Here is a 7308-nt window from a genome sequence, read left to right as displayed (position 1 = left end):
TATGTTTTTTAGGACATGATTCTCGCCAATATATGTCAAATTCAGTGTAATTCCATCACAATTTATAAAGATATAGCCATTCGTTCAAAAAGTGCTTAACTCACCGAGTTGAAGTGTTTTTGATTAGGAGTGTAAATAACTAATGAATTTCATCAAGCTGGTTCATGCTGTTGCAATATGTTGTTTAGGACATGATTCTGCACAATACATTTGAAATTCAGTGTAATCCAGCTACAAGGTCAAAAGATATAGCCATTCGTTCAAAAAGTGCTTATCTCACCGAGTTGAAGCGTTTTTGATTAGGAGTGGAAATAACTGATGAATTTCATCAGGCTGGTTTCTGCAGTATGTTATTTAGGACATGATTTTGCACAATATATTTCAAATTCAGTGTAATCCAGCTACAAGTTAAAAAGATATAGCCATTCGTTCAAAAAGTGCTTATCTCACCGAGTTGAAGCGTTTTTGATTAGGAGTGGAAATAACTGATGACTTTCATCAAGCTGATTTCTGCTGTTGCAATATGTTGTTTTGGGATATTATTCTGCACAATACATTTAAAATTCAGTGTAATCCAGCTACAAATTCAAAAGATATAGCCATTCGTTCAAAAAGTCCTTATCTCACCGAGTTGAAGCGTTTTTGATTAGGATTGGAAATAACTCGTGATTTTCATCAAGCTGGTTTCTGCTGTTGAAATATGTTGTTTAGTACATGATTCTGCACAATATATGTCAAATTCAGTGTAATCCAGCAAATAGTTCAAAAGATATAAGCATTCGTTCAAAAAGTGCTTATCTCACCGAGTTGAAGCGTTTTTGATTAGGAGTGGAAATAACTGATGAATTTCATCAGGCTGGTTTCTGCAATATGTTATTTAGGACATGATTTTGCACTATATATGTCAAATTCAGTGTAATCCCATCACAGTTTATAAAGATATAGCCATTCGTACAAAAGGTGCTTATCTCAACAAGTTGAAGCGTTTTTGATTAGGAGTGGAAATAAATAATGAATTTCATCAAGCTGGTTTCTGCTGTTGCAATATGTTGTTTTGGGATATTATTCTGCACAAAATATGTCAAATTCAGTGTAATCCCATCACAGATTATAAAGATATAGCCATTCGTTCAAAAAGTGCTTATCTCACCGAGTTGAAGCGTTTTTGATTAGGAGTGGAAAATAACTAATGAATTTTATCAAGCTGGTTTCTGCTGTTGAAATATGTTGTTTAGGACATGATTCTGCACAATACATTTCAAATTCAGTGTAATCCAGCTACAAATTCAAAAGATATAGCCATTCGTTCAAAAAGTGCTTATCTCACCAAGTTAAAGCGTTTTAGATTAGGAATGGAAATAACTCGTGATTTTCATCAAGCTGGATTCTGCTGTTGAAATATGTTGTTTAGTACATGATTCTGCACAATTTATGTCAAATTCAGTGTAATCCAGCTACAAGGTCCAAAGATATAGCCATTCGTTCAAAAAGTGCTTATCTCACCGAGTTGAAGCGTTTTTGATTAGGAGTGGAAATAACTGATGAATTTCATCAGGCTGCTTTATGCATTATGTTATTTAGGACATGATTTTGCACAAGATATGTCAAATTCAGTGTAATCCAGCTACAAGTTAAAAAGATATAGCCATTCGTTCAAAAAGTGCTTAACTCACCGAGTTGAAGCGTTTTTGATTAGGAGTGGAAATCACTGATGAATTTCATCAAGCTGGTTTCTACTGTTGCAATACGTTGTTTAGTACATGATTCTGCACAATATATGTCAAATTCAGTGTAATCCAGCGACAAGTTCAAAAGATATAGCCTTTCGGTCAAAAAGTGCTTATCTCACAAAATTGAAGCGTTTTTGATCAGGATAGGAAATAACTCATGAATTTCATCAAGCTGGTTTCTGCTGTTGCAATATGTTGTTTAGGACATTATTCTGCACAAAACATTTCAAATTCAGTGTAATCCAGCCACAAATTCAAAAGATATAGCCATTCGTTCAAAAAGTCCTTATCTCACCGAGTTGAAGCGTTTTTGATAAGGATTAGAAATAACTCGTGATTTTCATCAAGCTGGTTTCTGCTGATGAAATATGTTGTTTAGTACATAATTCTGGACAAATTTATGTCAAATTCAGTTTAATCCAGCTACAAGGTCAAAAGATATAGCCATTCGTTCAAAAAGTGCTCATCTCACCGAGTTGATGCGTTTTTGATTAGGAATGGAAATAACTGATGAATTGCATCCGGCTGGTTTCTGCATTATGTTGTTTAGGACATGATTTTGCACAATATATGTCAAATTCAGTGTAATCCAGCTACAAGTTAAAAAGATATAGCCATTCGTTCAAAAAGTGCATATCTCACCGAGTTGAAGCGTTTTTGATTAGGAGTGGAAATAACTGATGACTTTCATCAAGCTGATTTCTGCTGTTGCAATATGTTGTTTTGGGATATTATTCTGCACAATATATGTAAATTCAGTGTAATCCCATCACAGATTATAAAGATATAGCCATTCGTTCAAAAAGTGCTTATCTCACCGAGTTGAATCGTTTTTGATTAGGAGTGGAAATAACTAATGAATTTCATCAAGCTGGTTTCTGCTGTTGAAATATGTTGTTTAGTACATGATTCTGCACAATTTATGTCAAATTCAGTGTAATCCAGCTACAAATTCAAAAGATATAGCCATTCGTTCAAAAAGTGCTTATCTCACCGAGTTGAAGCGTTTTTTATTAGGATAGGAAATAACTCATGAATTTCATCAAGCTGGTTTCTGCTGTTGAAATGTGTTATTTAGGACATGATTCTCGCCAATATATGTCAAATTCAGTGTAATCCCATCACAATTTATAAAGATATAGCCATTCGTTCAAAAAGTGCTTAACTCACCGAATTGAAGCGTTTTTGATTAGGAGTGGAAATAACCAATGAATTTCATCAAGCTGGTTTCTGCTGTTGCAATATGCTGTTTAGTACATGATTCTGCACAATATATGTCAAATTAAGTGTAATCCAGCTACTAGTTCAAAAGATATAGCCCTTCGTTCAAAAAGTGCTTATCTCACCGAGTTGAAGCGTTTTTGATTAGGAGTGGAAATAACTGATGAATTTCATCAGGCTGGTTTCTGCAATATGTTATTTAGGACATGATTTTGCACAATATATGTCAAATTCAGTGTAATCCCATCACAGTTTATAAAGATATAGCCATTCGTTCAAAAAGTGCTTATCTCAACAAGTTGAAGCGTTTTTGATTAGGAGTGGAAATAAATAATGAATTTCATCAAGCTGGTTTCTGCTGTTGAAATATGTTGTTTAGTACATGATTCTGCACAATATATTTCAAATTCAGTGTAATCCCATCACAGTTTATAAAGATATAGCCATTCGTTCAAAAAGTGCTTATCTCAACAAGTTGAAGCGTTTTTGATTAGGAGTGGAAATCAATAATGAATTTCATCAAGCTGGTTTCTGCTGTTGCAATATGTTTTTTTGGCATATTATTCTGCACAAAATATGTCAAATTCAGTGTAATCCCATCACAGATTATAAAGATATAGCCATTCGTTAAAAAAGTGCTTATCTCACCGAGTTGAAGCGTTTTTGATTAGGAGTGGAAATAACTCATGAATTTCATCAAGCTGGTTTCTGCTGTTGAAATATGTTTTTTAGGACATGATTCTCGCCAATATATGTCAAATTCAGTGTAATTCCATCACAATTTAGAAAGATATAGCCATTCGTTCAAAAAGTGCTTAACTCACCAAGTTGAAGCGTTTTTGATTAGGAGTGTAAATAACTAATGAATTTCATCAAGCTGGTTCATGCTGTTGCAATATGTTGTTTAGGACATGATTCTGCACAATACATTTCAAATTCAGTGTAATCCAGCTACAAGGTCAAAAGATATAGCCATTCGTTCAAAAAGTGCTTATCTCACCGAGTTGAAGCGTTTTTGATTAGGAGTGGAAATAACTGATGAATTTCATCAGGCTGGTTTCTGCAGTATGTTATTTAGGACATGATTTTGCACAATATATGTCAAATTCAGTGTAATCCAGCTACAAGTTAAAAAGATATAGCCATTCGTTCAAAAAGTGCTTATCTCACCGAGTTGAAGCGTTTTTGATTAGGAGTGGAAATAACTGATGACTTTCATCAAGCTGATTTCTGCTGTTGCAATATGTTGTTTTGGGATATTATTCTGCACAATATATGTCAAATTCAGTGTAATCCCATCACAGATTATAAAGATATAGCCATTCGTTCAAAAAGTGCTTATCTCACCAAGATGAAGCGTTTTTGATTAGGAGTGGAAATAACTCATGAATTTCATCAAGCTGGTTTCTGCTGTTGAAATATGTTTTTTAGGACATGATTCTGCACAATAAATGTCAAATTCAGTGTAATCCCATCACAGTTTATAAAGATATAGCCATTCGTTACAAAATTGCTTATCTCATCAAGTTGAAGCGTTTTTGATTAGGAGTGGAAATAACTCATGAATTGCATCAAGCTGGTTTCTGCTGTTGCAATATGTTATATATAACATGATTCTGCACAATACATTTCAAATTCAGTGTAATCCCATCACAGTTCATAAAGATATAGTCCATTCGTTCAAAAAGTGCTTATCTCACAGAGTTGAAGCGTTTTTGATTAGGAGTGGAAATAACTGATGAATTTCATCAAGCTGGTTTCTGCTGTTGAAATATGTTGTTTAGGACATGATTCTGCACAATATATGTCAAATTCAGTGTAATCCCATCACAGTATATAAAGATATAGCCATTCGTTCAAAAAGTGCTTAACTCACCGAGTTGAAGCGTTTTTGATTAGGAGTGGAAATAACTGATGAATTTCATCAAGCTGGTTTCTGCTGTTGAAATATGTTGTTTAGGACATGATTCTGCACAATACATTTCAAATTCAGTGTAATCCAGCTACAAATTCAAAAGATATAGCCATTCGTTCAAAAAGTCCTTATCTCACCGAGTTGAAGCGTTTTTGATTAGGATTGGAAATAACTCGTGATTTTCATCAAGCTGGTTTCTGCTGTTGAAATATGTTGTTTAGTACATGATTCTGCACAATATATGTCAAATTCAGTGTAATCCAGCAAATAGTTCAAAAGATATAAGCATTCGTTCAAAAAGTGCTTATCTCACCGAGTTGAAGCGTTTTTGATTAGGAGTGGAAATAACTGATGAATTTCATCAGGCTGGTTTCTGCAATATGTTATTTAGGACATGATTTTGCACAATTTATGTCAAATTCAGTGTAATCCCATCACAGTTTATAAAGATATAGCCATTCGTTCAAAAAGTGCTTAACTCACCGAATTGAAGCGTTTTTGATTAGGAGTGGAAATAACCAATGAATTTCATCAAGCTGGTTTCTGCTGTTGCAATATGCTGTTTAGTACATGATTCTGCACAATATATGTCAAATTAAGTGTAATCCAGCTACTAGTTCAAAAGATATAGCCCTTCGTTCAAAAAGTACTTATCTCACCGAGTTGAAGCGTTTTTGATTAGGAGTGGAAATAACTGATGAATTTCATCAGGCTGGTTTCTGCAATATGTTATTTAGGACATGATTTTGCACAATATATGTCAAATTCAGTGTAATCCCATCACAGTTTATAAAGATATAGCCATTCGTTCAAAAAGTGCTTATCTCAACAAGTTGAAGCGTTTTTGATTAGGAGTGGAAATAAATAATGAATTTCATCAAGCTGGTTTCTGCTGTTGCAATATGTTTTTTTGGGATATTATTCTGCACAAAATATGTCAAATTCAGTGTAATCCCATCACAGATTATAAAGATATAGCCATTCGTTAAAAAAGTGCTTATCTCACCGAGTTGAAGCGTTTTTGATTAGGAGTGGAAATAACTGATGAATTTCATCAAGCTGGTTTCTGCTGTTGAAATATGTTCTTTAGGACATGATTCTCGCCAATATATGTCAAATTCAGTGTAATTCCATCACAATTTATAAAGATATAGCCATTCGTTCAAAAAGTGCTTAACTCACCAAGTTGAAGCGTTTTTGATTAGGAGTGTAAATAACTAATGAATTTCATCAAGCTGGTTCATGCTGTTGCAATATGTTGTTTAGGACATGATTCTGCACAATACATTTCAAATTCAGTGTAATCCAGCTACAAGGTCAAAAGATATAGCCATTCGTTCAAAAAGTGCTTATCTCACCGAGTTGAAGCGTTTTTGATTAGGAGTGGAAATAACTGATGAATTTCATCAGGCTGGTTTCTGCAGTATGTTATTTAGGACATGATTTTGCACAATATATGTCAAATTCAGTGTAATCCAGCTACAAGTTAAAAAGATATAGCCATTCGTTCAAAAAGTGCTTATCTCACCGAGTTGAAGCGTTTTTGATTAGGAGTGGAAATAACTGATGACTTTCATCAAGCTGATTTCTGCTGTTGCAATATGTTGTTTTGGGATATTATTCTGCACAATATATGTCAAATTCAGTGTAATCCCATCACAGATTATAAAGATATAGCCATTCGTTCAAAAAGTGCTTATCTCACCAAGATGAAGCGTTTTTGATTAGGAGTGGAAATAACTCATGAATTTCATCAAGCTGGTTTCTGCTGTTGAAATATGTTTTTTAGGACATGATTCTGCACAATAAATGTCAAATTCAGTGTTATCCCATCACAGTTTATAAAGATATAGCCATTCGTTACAAAATTGCTTATCTCATCAAGTTGAAGCGTTTTTGATTAGGAGTGGAAATAACTCATGAATTGCATCAAGCTGGTTTCTGCTGTTGCAATATGTTATATATAACATGATTCTGCACAATACATTTCAAATTCAGTGTAATCCCATCACAGTTCATAAAGATATAGTCCATTCGTTCAAAAAGTGCTTATCTCACAGAGTTGAAGCGTTTTTGATTAGGAGTGGAAATAACTGATGAATTTCATCAAGCTGGTTTCTGCTGTTGAAATATGTTGTTTAGGACATGATTCTGCACAATATATGTCAAATTCAGTGTAATCCCATCACAGTATATAAAGATATAGCCATTCGTTCAAAAAGTGCTTAACTCACCGAGTTGAAGCGTTTTTGATTAGGAGTGGAAATAACTGATGAATTTCATCAAGCTGGTTTCTGCTGTTGAAATATGTTGTTTAGGACATGATTCTGCACAATACATTTCAAATTCAGTGTAATCCAGCTACAAATTCAAAAGATATAGCCATTCGTTCAAAAAGTCCTTATCTCACCGAGTTGAAGCGTTTTTGATTAGGATTGGAAA

Source organism: Fistularia commersonii, unplaced genomic scaffold (genome assembly GCF_037954325.1).
Source record: "Fistularia commersonii isolate RoL2024-O1a breed Wild unplaced genomic scaffold, RoL_Fcom_v1.0 HiC_scaffold_37, whole genome shotgun sequence".
NCBI classification, from domain to species: domain Eukaryota; kingdom Metazoa; phylum Chordata; class Actinopteri; order Syngnathiformes; family Fistulariidae; genus Fistularia; species Fistularia commersonii.
The sequence above is the reverse complement of the archived record's forward strand: the minus strand, read 5'-3'. Positions refer to the sequence as shown.